General features: G+C 40.4%; 1 protein-coding gene across 2 annotated transcripts in view; it reads left to right on the top strand.

The window, feature by feature from the left end:
* Nucleotides 1-15878, top strand: part of ssh (Protein phosphatase Slingshot) — a 151940-nt gene that overhangs the window by 6083 nt on the left and 129979 nt on the right. The gene's annotated exons all lie outside the window — the stretch shown is intronic.

The raw sequence follows: 15878 nt of genomic DNA, 5'->3' as shown, positions 1-15878 counted from the left end.
TTTTCAACTGTACGCCGATGGCTCGGGAAGAATTTCTCACCGGAAAATTACAGCCCGAGCAGAGTCGTTGGTCCCGTCTCTCTCTCTTTTCGAGTGTTTTTACGGAGAGGAAGCTTTTTTTCACTCGCCGAGCTTTGGCCTCCGATTTCGAAAGAGGACACGAAACCAATGGAACTTTGCAAGATTTTTTCAATACCTCCTTCACTTGTACGTACACAAGAATTTACAAAGGTACAGCTTACTCGTTGTAATACCCGCATCCAATATGCCCGCTGTTTTTCCTATAGGTGCAATGTTATGTACATCCGCAGCGCAAAAGGACGCAACTTTGAGTACGAAAAACAATCAATCAGAACAAAAAAAGTTGCCAACGCACGCATATAAAGAGAGAGAGAGAGAGAGAGAGATGGTATCTTTGCGTGTATTATATACGTGCTTCTGCGCTGGTTATAAGTCGCGTCGAAAGTCGAGCCTCGCTTCTTCTGCCGTAATCCGCGATCGGGGTGCTCCTTACTTCTGTGTGCATTCGCATGTACACGCGAAGCCTCGCGCTTAGCGATACAGGTGCACGAGGCAAGTTTCTTCCTTAGCCGCGCCGGAAATGGGTTATGCTTGAAGGTGTGTGTGTGTATGTGTGTTTTTTCCTCCCAGATGCCCGGCTTTGTGCTCGGGAGGATATTATAGTGCGCGCGATACCGAGTGGTCCGAGGGGAGTTTCCTTGCTATTCTGCCGACTTTAACTACTTATGCCTCGTCTGCGGGTATACTTGCACAGTGTACAATATTGGCAGGAGAGGAAACGATGATGGTTTGATTGAAGCTCGATTTCAAAGCTTCAATTTGTTTCAATTTGTACATCCGAGCTTGTCTCGAATGGAGATGCAAAGCTTTTTTCATGAATCCATGAGAAAGGCCCGTGTCGCAAGAGCTTCGAGATGAGAATTTTAATTCAGCATATTCATATCTTACCAGAGTCCCCTATTACACCCGATTCCACCTCTTGCGTGGAATCTACGGAATTTTTCATTTTGGTATCAAACACGTAAGAGTGTGCCTATATACCCACTTGCTTGCATGCATGGTCATTAAAATTCTTTGAAAAAGCTCAGCTGTTTGTTTTATTTTTGGTGTTGAAGCTTTTTTCCAAATCTCCGGATGTTTAGTCTGAAAAAGTTTCAACACCAGCCCACGTACCTATACGGAATTTCTTTTCATATCTCTGTTCCTCTGTTGTGCTATTTTTTTTAATCGTCTTACAATGTGCCATTACACGATTCACCTGCACTACAACCCTGCACCCTCAAACCCATGACACCGAGACAAACATTAGCAATCCGTTCTTTGCCCCATCCAAATTGGTTTCACTTTTATTTTACTTTTATTTTTTTTCATCATCGATTGGCGCACGCGAGCAGTACGATATTTTATACACACGCGTATACTCAATTTGCATATCACGCAGGGAAGGAATGAAAGAGCACCACTTGTCAACATGTAGAGAGAGAGAGAGAGAGAGATCGTAAAGATACGTACTTACTCTCGGCCCCGCATAAATGTGCGCTCTCCTCCCCTCCGAGGGTGACTCATCCCGCGCCGACGCCCTCCTCCTCCTCGTTTTTCCAGATTACAAGAAGAAGGCGAAGTCTCTCCCTGTGTTTTCCCTTCCCTATATAGTGTTTCTCTCTCTGTACGTACATGCTCGAGATCAGCCGGCGCCGATCGGGTTATATATTATACCCGCAAAGTCTCGTCGCTCCTCCTCCTCCTCCTCCTCCCCGTGCACGATGCAATTCCGATAGAGCCCAGGTTGAGCATTATAGAGCTATTTTCGGAGAACCACATCCTCTGAAGTCTACACGGCTCGCGCGTGCTTGGGTTATCAATTAGAGCCATATATACGGTGCGGTCTATGTTATTCCTGATTCTGTGACCTTGAACCTTTTCTTCGGCTGCATGAACGTGTGACGCCGAGTAATGATTAACTTTTTCATGTACTCTATTTCGCGATAATTTAAGCGAAGTACTTACGCATCATCAAACAATTGATTGGCATTTCGGTGTGCTGTACCGTCGTGCCCATATGAATAAAAATATACTCCAATATACCGTGCAACGAAGGCTCGTTTATGGATATACATTTCGCGAAGGTATATCTGCATGTTCCGTGATGCGTGTGCTTGTGCAAGACGTGTGTCTGGGGCCAATCGAGCGATGTAGGGCGCGCGCACGAGAGTGCCACTCCAGAAAATAGACTTTTGATGGCTACGTTATATATGTATATAGATAATGTGTGTGTATATAGATGCTCGAACTTTCGGAGCTGCTGTACTACACATCTTTGGAGTCGTCACGCGATACGGGCGTCATTCTCTTTTTCTCTGCGCTTCTTCTTCTTTTTTTCCGTTTAGCTAAAGAGTGGCCATTTCATCCGAGGGTTGGGCAACGCGAGCTTGATTTCTTTGCTTATAAGTATGGCTATACGATCGATTGCTGGGCTTTTAGACCTGCAGGAGTGTATGTAATTGTGGTTGCGATTTTGCGCGGGAATCATAACTCGAGACCGCAAACAAAAAAAAAAAAACAAAAAAAATGACTGCTGTACCCTTAAAATATCAAATTATACCAGCAACTATGGATAAAAGTGTATACTTAAGTCGAAAACACGAATTTGTTGTATACTTACACGTCAGACAAGTTGAACGCCCTGCTGCTGAGCTATAAATTCACGAGTCAGACCGACGCGTGCAAAAAAAGAAAAAAAAAAAAAAAAAAAAAAAAAAAGGCACAGAGAGACGGAGCAATGGCGCGTCTTACGCAATGAGCCCGTACGAAAAAAGCGCCCCAGACTCTCGCGCGCCGAGTTAACATCTCCCGAGCGATGCAGTACATGCAAGCATGGGAATGATCGCTCGTACACGGTGGGTGCAGGTAAAAAAAGCCCGATCGCCCCGAAACGGCAACGAGAGAAAGATATACAGAGAGAAGAAAAGGTACCTCTTCGAGAGCCATTGTTCGCGCCACTCGTGCACTTTTATCCACCTTTTCCTGCAACAACTATTTTCATACTCTATATATGGTTATATGTACACCTATACTACTACTTTTGACACGTGATAAATGTTTATTTCATGTATAACGGCGCGTCGTGTGTACGTGTTACATCGCAATGTTTTTTTGCACGGCTTTTATAAGTAATACACAAGGGGAGTGCATATAAACTTCGTGATGTCAAAGGTTTTGCTGATGCGAGAGCTCATAATACGAGCAGCGGGTGAGGTGTCGTGTGGTGAACGGGATTGTCATCTAATGAATTTGTACCTCGTGAGGGTAGTGTGTCAACTGCGACAACTTCGCGAGGGGGGAGGGGGAAAAACGTGATACAGTCTCCCAGTCAGTGACGACGTTCCTATTCCGTGTACCTCGCCGTGTACCTATTGAGGTTCACAATGATCTGGGGTGTAGGTATAGTTGCACCCACACATGCACTGCACTGATCACATAGGTACACGTCGTTACGAGGCGTCGCGGAAATTATTACTGTATATGCGCAGTACCTCTCTTACACTATATGTACGGAGTTAATTTCCGTGGTACCTATATACACACACACACGCAGAGCTCGTTAAAATCTCTCCAACCACTCAATTATAATGGCGACGCTTTTGAGAAGTACTTGTACACTGAGAGAAGCCAACAACACTCGGTGGGTACAATATGGGTTTACTTTATCTGGCACGTAACGCGAAAAAATATCTTCAAGTCGTGTGCGACGATACGGGGGAGACGTTACGTGGTTACGTATACCCATACATGTGTGTTGCGATCTTTGGGCTAACTAATGAGATAAGTGACGCTCGCGACAGCCATTTATTTTCTTATCTGGTAATTTTAGACCCCACGTACCTATTGGTGTATAAGTATACTTGGTGCACACACCGAAAGAGAGAGAGAGAGCCCCGAATAGTTGGGAAAAAAAGGGGCATTAGCATAATCACGTAATACGCCCCTCTCTTTGACTCTCTCCCCGTGAGCTTCGCTTGCTCGCGGTTGAAAATGGGTGCAGTGTGATGTGCGCCTATACCTATACCTTATACAGGTACTCTTGGGATCAAAGTTTGCACCGTGCGCGCCTTTCTAAACGTTATACTAGTTTTGCGCGCACGTGTGATTCCTTCTTTCGGCAAGAGCTTATGTGTTGCATTATGTTCATGCTCGCGTGTGCCATAGGGCGCACGACTTTATCACGAGCGAGGAGAGCTGCTGACAAGCTACTACGGGAGTGGTGTTTGCCTCCTACTTGTATATATATATTTATAGAATGATATAAAGAGCGCATCAGAGAATCGTCCTCGGTTCCAACTTGCTTTTTTTCTTCTTTGCTCCCTATAGTCCAGCTAAAATAAATAATGAGAGGTGTGGCGTGGCAGAATGCACAAGTAATCAGTTTTTGCCAAGGGAGTATGATTGTGATAATATACACTTATATTTATAGTTTTTCTCTGATATCTGAAATGTTTGGCGAGTGAAGAGAGAAAGTTGTTCGACGATCCTTCCTCCACATATTTCTCATACTTGTAAACTCGCTTGTAACCTTCGAACATTTTTTTTTTTGTTTACTCAAGCTCGTGTGCTTTTGTATAACAACTTGATGAATAACATAAACTACTCTTGTACTCTCAGGTTAACGAATGAGCTTAATTTCGCGAATCAAAGAAAATGCCACAGGTGTAATGAAAAAAAAAAAAAAAATCCTCCGATCGCCAGAATGAAATCTCTCATCGGCTAATCGGAAGGACGAGAAGAAGAAGTAAAAGTCGGCAATCCCGAGTATCGAGAAAAAAGCGGTTGGGTATGGTTTTTCTTCCTCCCCCTGCGTCCTCCATCTCCATCTTTTTTTTTTTTTTTCCTCTACGTGCACTCCAATACCCCGTACGAGGTTCCGAACTCACTCGCGCGCGAGTTTCTACTCTGGTTGCCGGATAAGGCACGATACTAGTATACTCACCGGCCGCATGTACACCAGAGCGATAGCAGCTCTCTCAAACATGCCACATCCATGTTGCACATGTACGTAAGTATGCACGTGTGCGTTTGTGCGAGCGTGCATTTCTTTCTTTGCGAAAACTCGATCGAAGCCGGACGCGCATACATCCACGCGCTCTCGATACCATACGTATAGGTATGGTGCTCGATGACCCTGAAAACGCGCTTCAGCTGCTGTATAGCCCGGATTTTCCAGAGTAGCTCTGCTTCGCTTGTATACATACTCGAATAATTACATCCAAACGGATTTCTTTCTCTCTCTTTCTCTTTTGTTTGTTTATTTGTTCTTCGACTCTGCGCGTTTGATCGACAGTTAACAAATTTTTTTTTTTTTCATACTTTTCGCTGTAAGTACACACGTATCGGTAAAACACAAGTTTATCTTTTGTTCATCATTCTACTATACAGGGAATCTCGTGTGCTGTTTGATAAAAATGCATCTCATGGTTGCCACCGCTGCAGGTATACACTTTTTTCACTTTTGTTTGGCACATAAAGAAAATATGTGTACACATTACAATATTATTGGGCATGCCCGTGTTCATTTTTAAAGCCAATACTAGTTTATACTCCAAATAGTAATGATACAACAAACCCAGCCGCTGATGAGTTGCTTAATAGTAATCATCATCATAAAATAAATATCTCTGGAGAAATTATTAAAGTTTGAATTAAAAATTCTGGCAATTGATAATTTGATGCCCGAAAAAAACAACAATAATCATCATCATCACCCCTCAACTTCATTTAATTTTTTCCCGCGGACCTGTACACATAAATATTTACAAAAACATTCCGTTACCACTTTGAAAATATACGTCCCCAAATATACGCAAATCCTTGGAGCAAGTGTAAAATCCCACAAAAGACCTCCATCGCCAAAACATCGTAAATAAGGCCGGCCAAAATTTCTTCCCTCGGAGAAATAAAACGCAAGGGCTTTCGGGTTAATCGTCCCTTTCCCGAGCTCGAGAGAAAAAGAAAAACCGGAGGGTTTTTTGTATTTCGAGAGAGTACGAGACTGGAAAATTGCACGTGTCCAGATGGAGGGGGGGGGAGAAAAAGAGAGAGGGAGGCTAATAGCCCCGCTGGTTATTTTATGCGCCTAGCCGGCACCAGCATCTATACACGTTTTCCAAAGAGGAAGAGCTCCCTCCAATAAACTACGTACCGGCGTATATAACCCCGCTCCTTTTTCGCGGCCCTTGAGGGTTACCTGCTGCTGTTACCACTATACGTATATACATAGATAAAACTTTTTTCTCTTCTTAGCCAGCGGCGCGATTAACTGCCTCCTCGATCGTTTTCACGCGCACGGGTATTTTCTCGACATACAAAAAACAACTACCACGACGACGATGATGACGAGAGGCTCAAACTCTATACAGCTGTGGGGGGGTTTTTTTTCCGGGACGGCAAATTTTCTCTCTGCTTTTTGCTCCGTCTCGGTATCGAGAAGCGAGGCTGTGCGCGGGAAAACGCATACACGTTGTTTTACCAGTTATGCGTGCGTGCGTTCCATTTTTTTTTTTTTCAGCCTTTTATAATCGGATATAATATGCCTCTCGCGTTGATGGATTTTACGATTATTAATTCCGTGCTGGTGGGTTCATTACGGTGTTTTTACGCGCTCGAAAGTATCAACTAGCCGCGTAATATCATCTCGTGAACGACGCTGATAACGCATTTGCGAACTGCATGGCTTGTAAAAATGAGAAAGAAAAAAAAAAAAAATTGAAAAGGTAATCAGATTTTTTTTCGGAAAAATCCGTAAAAGTGCTCGGCTGCCGGTGTACTATACGAGGGTCTCGGGTGTCGGTCATAACTCGCGGCCGATAATTACACAGCACTTGACTAATTTGATTCTCCTCCTCTCCCCCCCCCGCTGGTGATAATTAATCCGGGACGAGGAACTGCGAAGTGGATGGAGCGAACGAGCGTGTGTTACGGAATCGCGGAATCCGAGCTGGCTCGACTCCCGTTGTTTTTTTTTCTCTTCCAACCTTACGTCACGTATATTGTACTTACAATCGAGCGTGTGTGCATGTGCAATAGGATAAATAATGGTAATCGAAGTTTCTACGCCCATTGCGAAAATTCCACTCGTTTATTCGGTCGACCGTAGGGGGTTTCGCTTATTGTGTTGTCGTTACTTTCTGGATAGATTGAAAAAAAAACAAATACCACAAATCACATCGCCAAACTAATACAAACCACGAGCAAAAGCGATAACCTTACAGGCACATCTTTGAATGTATAAATCGTATGAATCCACCAAAAAAAAAAAAAAAAAAAAAAATCAAAGTCATTTATGCAGCTCGAATCCAGGAGGAGTAAATAAATAGGTGTACGCATCTTCTCCTCAGGATAGACACACACTGCCGTTAATGAGGAAAGTAAGGGGCGAAAAAACAAAATCAATTCGCATTTGTTAACAATCGGCTTGAATCGGCTCTAATTGCGGTGATCCATCAGGCCGCTGGGATTTAATTTATTTTAATTAAAGCCGCGCTGTCATTGCCATGCATACAACTGCGATCGATAAATCAAAACAAAAAAAAACATCTTCTTCGAGGCAACCAGTTTGCGAGAGACCCTCAAAAAGAACCTCCTCCTCGTTTTTTCCGTCACCTCGATCTCCACCCAAGAAAAATAATCCTTTTTTTTTTCAGTCAACTAAAGAGAGCACGCGTCTATTTTTCCCCTCTCGTAAACCCCCACGGCCCTGCGCGGGTGTACACACGACTCCAAAGTAACCATCACGAGGTATAGGGTCGCTCCAGCTGGGGTTTACTCCCACCCAGCCTAACTAATTGTGTTATCGTCCCGTGCATTTACAACGTCGGCCTCAGCAGCCCACCCCTGTCCCCTGCCTCCTCCTCCGTTCTTGCTACGGCAATTAGGTATTCCTCGGCATGGTAATCCTTCTCTCTCGCCTATTTACTGCCGCGTGTATACCCCGCGGCCCCGAAACGGCAGCGGCACCATCAGCTTGCACTCTCTCCGGTTTCCATCTCGCCTTCCCCACCTATATATTATATATTTGCTACTACACGACTACAAACAATAGGAGCCTTCGTGCAGTAGTAGGTGTACATACATATACGGTCATTCCCTCCTACATAAGCACGGGGTATTAACGAGTCGACGCTCTCTTTGCATCATTCACGGGTCGCAAGGGTTTTCCCTTTCTTTCGTTCTCTATATAATATCATATATACCAAGCGTATGTGTGTGTCCCTCATTTGCGATTCCCTTTGCTCTGTCGATGTTTATATAATATGCTCGCCCACTAGGTTCTAATTGGCTACTGTATTTTTTTTCTCACTCCTCGATAGGCTTTCACGTTTTTCCAAGACCTCAGATTAGCAGTTCGATTGCTACGTCCAAAACATTCCCCAAAGACCGGAACCAATCTCTTTCCACTTCGTACCTGTATACCATCTCCATGCACCATAATCGTTTAATCAACTTCGTTCCGTGGGCTTATCGCGGCAGGTCTTCCATCTCTTCTCCCTTTATTTCGTACGCGTCCTTTTTTTGTTATCTCGTTTCACGATATCGATCGTACGCGGCTCGGCGGAGGGAACATGGAAACTCCTTTCCCAGCCGCACAGGGAAGGTACGCGAAAAAATAAACACACGCGTATACCTATGTACAATATACACCCTATCAAGCGAAGAAGGGGTGATACGCTTGGTTCGTTTTGATAAACTTGGATCAAGCCGGATCCTTATATATATATAATATTAGGTAGGTATAAGATAGTTACAGGGTAGTTGCTCCGCCTCCTGGAAGATTAAACGTAGGATTTATACCATATATCTGTACCGTATACATATAAGTTGGTATCGGGTTTCACAAGCGACGACGCATCCCCTCACGCAATTAGGTATCCATATCTACGAAAAACAAAAATTAATTTGATAAATTATTTTCCAATACCAATGATGAAGAAGATGATGGGGCACTAGGATGATCGGTTATATTCACGAATCAATCAACCTGATGGGGGTTTTCTATTTTCATCTCGATAAAAATATTGACTCTCGCTCTACCACGCGCGTGTGAGTATTTGACATTGGCCGCGAACAAACAATCACCATATTTTTTCCTATGTATCAGAAGATTATAGGGGTAGGTATATCGAGCTAAACGTCAACGTTACCCCTAATTCCCAACGATTAGTGTAATCTTCGGTGTCAAGAGAATATTACGTATGTCCACCATCAGCTAATCACCGATTCTAACAACAAAACATACCAACCACCACCACCACTGAGAGAAAAATCACGCAAAAATCTACCACCACGATTCTTCTCTTTCTGCTGCTCCCTGCACAAAGCAATCCTCCCTATCGCACGACTCCGATGTTCCCCCGTGTATAATCCTTTTGTGTCTGTCTGGTGATTCACACGCTCCCGACAACGTGTACGATGTACGGGCCCACGCGTAAAATCCTTATCTATTGTCTCTCTCTCTGCTCTAATATATATATTCTTATCAGAGAAAAAAAAGAGACTCGCCGAACAATCGGATAACTCGAAATGGGGGATGATGAGTAACGTATGCAACGAGCGGCAGCTCGAGGGTGACAGTAGCACAAGCACTATACGGGCCCCCCCTTTCCCCGAGCGCTAAATGTTTCGCGTACATTACGAAGTGCACTTGGACATGTACGCGTGTACGGGAGAAGCTCGTGCTTTCTCCCTCCCTCTCTTTTTTTTTATTCTTCTCTTCTGTATGGATGTATCTAGAGTATCGAAGGGCGATGTTGCAACGAGGGGTGTCTCTTATTCTCCCCATGCGCTAAGGGCGATAGCTGCCGGTCGTTACGTACTCGTATGCGTCGCTATTGATTTCGAAGGAAGCCTCCGGCGGAGAGTAGCATGACTGGGCGATGTTGCCGTATGGAACATACCCACTGTACTGCCATCCGTGGTGTACGTAAATGTACATGAGCTATAGCGTTGTTGTGGAAAATTGGTGGCGGGCTCTCTTCTTCTTCCGCGACTGGACTGTACTCGCGTTGTGCGCGTGCATGGTAATGTATAGAAGCATACAGGTATGTACCGACGAAAGTTGGAGGGATCGTTATTGTTCCCCTCGAAGATGATTGATACGAGCGTGGAAAGTCGGATCGCCGAGGAGATATTATAATATACGATTGCGCAACAACAAAGGTACTTTTCATTCGCGCGTCGAGTTGTTGAAACGCCGACAGTCGTCAAATGGACTCTCGACGATCTTCATGGCGCCTCGCGCGCGATCTAATGGAACTTCTGTATCCTTTTCACTTCCGATGAAACGATCTGGGAGAAACAACCAACAATGGAAAGTTATACCTGGCAATTATCGCACGCGAAACATTGAAAATTGCATTTGCCTCGAGGATGAGAATTCAATTTGATCTGTACGTTATTTGCGCGGGACATCGTTGTTTTTCCTTAAGTTTTCTGTACTCTATATATCTATACTATTAGTTTTTAACAAATGCAAAATTGATCAACACCCCGTCACTCATTTTCGCTTTCAAGTAATTGTTTTTGTATTTATTTTCATCAGATTCACTTCTTGGATGTTTTCCAGTGGTAATTATTTGACACCCAAACGGTTTTTTTCGAGCAATATTATAAGATGATACGTTGTAATTATTTTAAGCAAACACCCACGGCTACGTTTGCACAAAAAAGTGGCACCTCTTGTACGTATTTAATTGTGCGTGAACCCTCTCGAGCCTACGGATTACGATGTAGTAGATGGGGAAGATACGTCTGATTGTATTTACACAATACGCACATTTGACTGATCTTCAAACCTTCAACTTCCTACCGATGATGATAATGATATAAATATGTAGGTACGGATGGACAGCAGAGGCGCGTAAGTACACGTTACAATGGACACGTGCTCAAGCCTCGTCGTGTATACACATACACGTACATTTGATTCGAAACAGCCTCTTTCGGACTTGATTAACCGTCATCGTTCACAACGACCACAATACAATATCCTGTGTGCAGAACAACGCTTTTTATTATTTTACAAGTGAGCTTATACTTATCAAAGCAAAGCTTATATGCCATCTATAGTGTGGAAAAATAATTAGTGATGAACATAATCTGATCTGGTAATTAGTATCATTAGCATTTTTCAGTCGGTCGGTCAGATTTCCATCAAGTTTTGTATATCTATATACCAGCGCAGCGTCGCGGCGAGTTGTTATGATAATATATAATAATAATTATGTACGTATAGGTATACTCAACACACGAAGGGATCCAGCTGACCGACAAATGCACTTGCTATACCAACAAAACACGAGAGGCGCCAGTTTTTGGTAAATTTTCAGTTGGAGATCAAAGATTCATTTTCTTTAACAAATAAATACGAAATATCCGCTCATTTGTCATTCAATAGCGCACGTCATACGCTTTTAATTTTATTCAGCTGCACATTAGCTTCAATGTTACTCACGTAGACGCTTTGTTTTTCTTACGCAAGGGGGCGTAGAAGATAAAACTTATCATCTAAAATGCGACGCTTTTAACATCGCGTTGGCTTTTTGTTGCCACTTTTCTTCCAGCGTGATACAATATTATAAGATGATACGTTGTAATTATTTTAAGCAAACACCCACGGCTACGTTTGCACATCATTATGTGTCAGCTGGGCCTTAGTTAAAATGATTTTTATTGGCATAAAACATATGTTACACAGCCAGAATACAGCAGCTGGGCCTTAATCGCGTTGAAAAAACAGCGCCCTCCTACGAGAAATTTGATAACTATGTGGGCCTAGCATGATAACAGTATATCTGTATAACCGATTACAGTCAAGTTGGTCGGGCATATAGATATACTTACCGATACGCCAAGCAATTAACACATACACACGTATCTCACTTACAGGCATTTTGTTATCTATACCAAACTAATGATTGAAATATACTATTAAACAAGCCTGGCATTAAGAGCTCAGTAGCTGCGTGGTTAAGTGCGTATGAAAGCTTTAGCTATCAGATATTGAGTTGCCAGGAGGTCAGGGTTCGAGACCAACCTTCGACGTAGTTTTTTAAGCGGTGTTGGGTAGAAATTAATTAATCTATAAGCCTTAGTCAGTAAGCAAATAGATTTTAATGTAGAATTAAAAATCGTAGATTTAAGGTAGAGTAGTAAGACTAGATGTAAGGTAGAACAATAAGAGTAGATCTTAAGGTAGAATAATTAGAATAATAATTAGAAATAACGTAGAATAAAAAAATAGGTGTAAGATAGAATAAGAAAAATAGAAATAAGGTAGAGTTAATCCTAGATCTAATATAGAATCATAAGTAGCACATTGAGGGTTGAAAAGTCAGCTAGAAAGTAGGATAGGGAAACTGAGCCAGGAGCCTCCCACTAGGGTGTTAGAAGATTGTAATAACATCTACTAGGGATGACAGGTCAGCTAATACCTGGCTCAAGCGCGGTCGTGCGCACCCAAATTTTTGCAATTTTTTTTTTCAATCCATACCACGTGCTTAATAAACTTTTTGATTCCATGAAAATCTATTTGCCGATGGTAAAAATATGTTTTAATCAGATAGAAGTCTTTAAATCAAGGGTAATGAAACAAAACTTTTAGTTAGCAACTAGGTACATTTTTTTGACTTTAAAAAAATCTCTGAACAAAACATTTAATATTATTTAATTGTACATTTTAAAAAGGATCACCGAGATCGTTTTCAGGCATTATCAGTACACAGTGGTTTTTATTTAAAAATAAAAGTAGTTGGACGCATTACATTACTATTTGACAGGGTAAAAATAATTATTAGCATAAAAAGTCAAGTTTGTCTTGTGCTGCGTATGAAAGTGATTATATACTTGATTATTTGGTCCATAAGAAGAAAAACAGCTTTATTTGTATATTTGTACACAAGATAGTCCTTGAATTAAAATCTTTGGGCTCTGCAAGCATAAAAATATTTTATACATTGCGCTGTTACGTGTGATGATGGCCTTACAATGTATTATATATGACTTTAACATTTCGGTAAAACATAAAAATTTATACTCGAGGAAGAACCATCATTTTTATGCATTCAGTTCATCTAATACATGCATGATTTGACAGACAATCATACTAGAATTATTTAATTATTTTCGTAATAATCACTGATCATTAATTAAAATATTTATATGCCACTAACGTTCTCTGATACTTCTTTTTCTAGATGAAAATTGATACTCCTGAATTGCAGAATACCTTGATCGTGCTGATGAATGACTCCGAAGAGATGAAACAGTTTCTTAAAGTTAGCATTATGTTAATTTTGGTTGTTTTGTTTTGATCAAAAATGTTTGTAGTCGTGAACTTGATTAAAGAAACAAGAAGCATTTTTCAGATTTCACGATCTGAAGATAGTTTTTGCTAAGCAGTTTTTATTTATTTGTATACGTTTTTATACTACTTTTGTAATCACAGTAATTGAGTGTGCGATACGCTTTTAGGAAATATCCTTGTGGTTTGTAACGGACAACATTCAATGGATGATTTTTTTGAGTGAAAAAACAAAAGCTGATGAATTTTTCTCCAACAACTACATTCCTCTTAACTGCCTATTTCTCGTAGTGCAGAAAATTACGGGTATAAATGCTCGAGAGCTTAGCGAAGTTTACGAAATTGCAAGGGATCGAGAATTGATTAAAAGTCATTTTGGAACTTGGGATGAAAAGAAAGGATTAAGGGCAACTAATCTGGCTTTTGATCAGTGCAGAAATGATCTTCAAGGACAAATAATCCGAGTTGTTTCAAGGTATTTTACCATCATAAAGAGGTAGAAAATAATGAAATGTATTGTTTGACGAGAAATTCTTTAGTATACAAGTTATTGTCGATATCAATAAATGTGTGTTTGACCTTGTTGTGGAATTATGCATTTTATTTTTTACACCTTTAAATATGATTAAATGTAACAGCGAGTAGTTGAAATATAAGAATAATTTAATTTGGACAATTTTCAACAGAATTGGAGTTATATTTTATATGCAATGTTGATTAAATTGGTATAATTTATACAATTAATACTGTACTTCAACGCAAATAAATAATTACAATATGAAAGAGTTATACAACAGTAATATAGAGATCTAGACATGCTGTTTATCTTGTTCTCCCATTTATGCGTGTTATTAGTGAATACCTGGAGATAAGCTTGTCATGAAAGAATCCTAATTGTCTTTTCTTGTCACGAATAAATTTTTCGTTGTCCGAGCGATAGAGTCTTCAGCGAGTATACAAACTATCTGTTTGACTTTGTTGCAGATTCCACACATTCTTGAAATAGATACCGATTCCACTGGCAGGATAACCATACGGAATATCTTTTTACGAGCAGTACTGGACAATTTTCAGAAAAACACGAATTGCTCGTCAGTATATATTTGTCAATTGAAACTGCAGTTTTAATTTATTAAACAAAATATCTTATTATTTGTTGGAAAAATAATTTTAGTTTGACGTTTATCAAATGAGGTACCCTATCGGAGTGCACGAATAATTAAATCAATAAAATAATTAAATCAATAAAATTAAACTAAATAATTAAATCAATAAAAGATTATTTTATTAATTAATCCAGTGAAAAACAGTTGGGTTTCTTATCGCCGATGCTCACTCGCCTCAAAAATTAATTTTTTAATTAATTGTCAAATAATTAGTTGGGTTTCTAATCGCCGATGCTTACTCGTTTAAATGATTATTTTATAAATAAATCCAGTGAAAAACAATTGGGTTTCTAATCGCCTATGCTTACTCGTTTAAAAGATTATTTTATTAATTAATCCAGTGAAAAACAGTTAGGTTTTTTATTGCCGATGCTTACTCTTTTATAAGATTATTTTATTCATAAATCCAGTGAAAAACAATTGGGTTTCTAATCGCCGACGCTTACTCGTTTAAAAGATTATTTTATTAATAAATCTAGAGAAAAACAGTTGGGTTTCTTATCGCCGATGCTTACTCTTTTAAAAGATTATTTTATAAATAAATCCAGTGAAAAACAATTGGGTTTCTAATCGCCTATGCTTACTCGTTTAAAAGATTATTTTATTAATTAATCCAGTGAAAAACAGTTGGGTTTCTAATCGCCGATGCTTACGCGCCTCAAAGATTTTTTTTTCAATTAATTGTCAAATAAATAGTTGGGCTTCTAATCGCCGATGCTTACTCGTTTAAAAGATTAATTTATTAATAAATCTAGTGAAATACAGTTGGGTTTCTAATCGCCGATGCTTACTCGCCTCAAAGATTAGTTTAATATTTAATTCCAAAAAAACAGTTGGGTTTTTAATTACCGCTGCTTACTCACCAAGGCAGATATTGTTAATAAATATACTGATAAACTATTGGGTTTCTTATCGCCGATGCTTGATTGCTTAAAAGGTTATTTAATTAAATTAAATTTTTTTTTGTGATTCAAGATTTAAATCCTAATTGAATCGTTATTATTTCTTGAATCTTTGAATCCCGTGGACAGCCCCTCGGTTTTTTTCGAGGTTTTTTTTTCGTCGTACGCACGCGTTATTGTCGATCGGCACAATTGAAATTAAATCAACAACAAACAAACTCGTGATCGTCTCAAAATAAATCATCTATGAGAACAAACTATGGCACATTTTTGTAGTCGTGGAGTGTCCATAAACGAAGATGATTTATCACCACTCACTCGTGAGCACTATACTGTCACACGTGTGTACATTGTTGTTTAGGCGTGAGCATGTTTATTCATATTTATATGTACGACTGCAACGGGACATATTATATATGCTTATGCGTATGCGAGCGCTTG

This window comes from Copidosoma floridanum, unplaced genomic scaffold, assembly GCF_036245765.1.
Source record: "Copidosoma floridanum isolate Cflo_tuat_1 unplaced genomic scaffold, Cflo_Japanese_pri ptg000019l, whole genome shotgun sequence".
In the NCBI taxonomy this organism is placed as follows: domain Eukaryota; kingdom Metazoa; phylum Arthropoda; class Insecta; order Hymenoptera; family Encyrtidae; genus Copidosoma; species Copidosoma floridanum.
The sequence above is the reverse complement of the archived record's forward strand: the minus strand, read 5'-3'. Positions and strand labels throughout refer to the sequence as shown.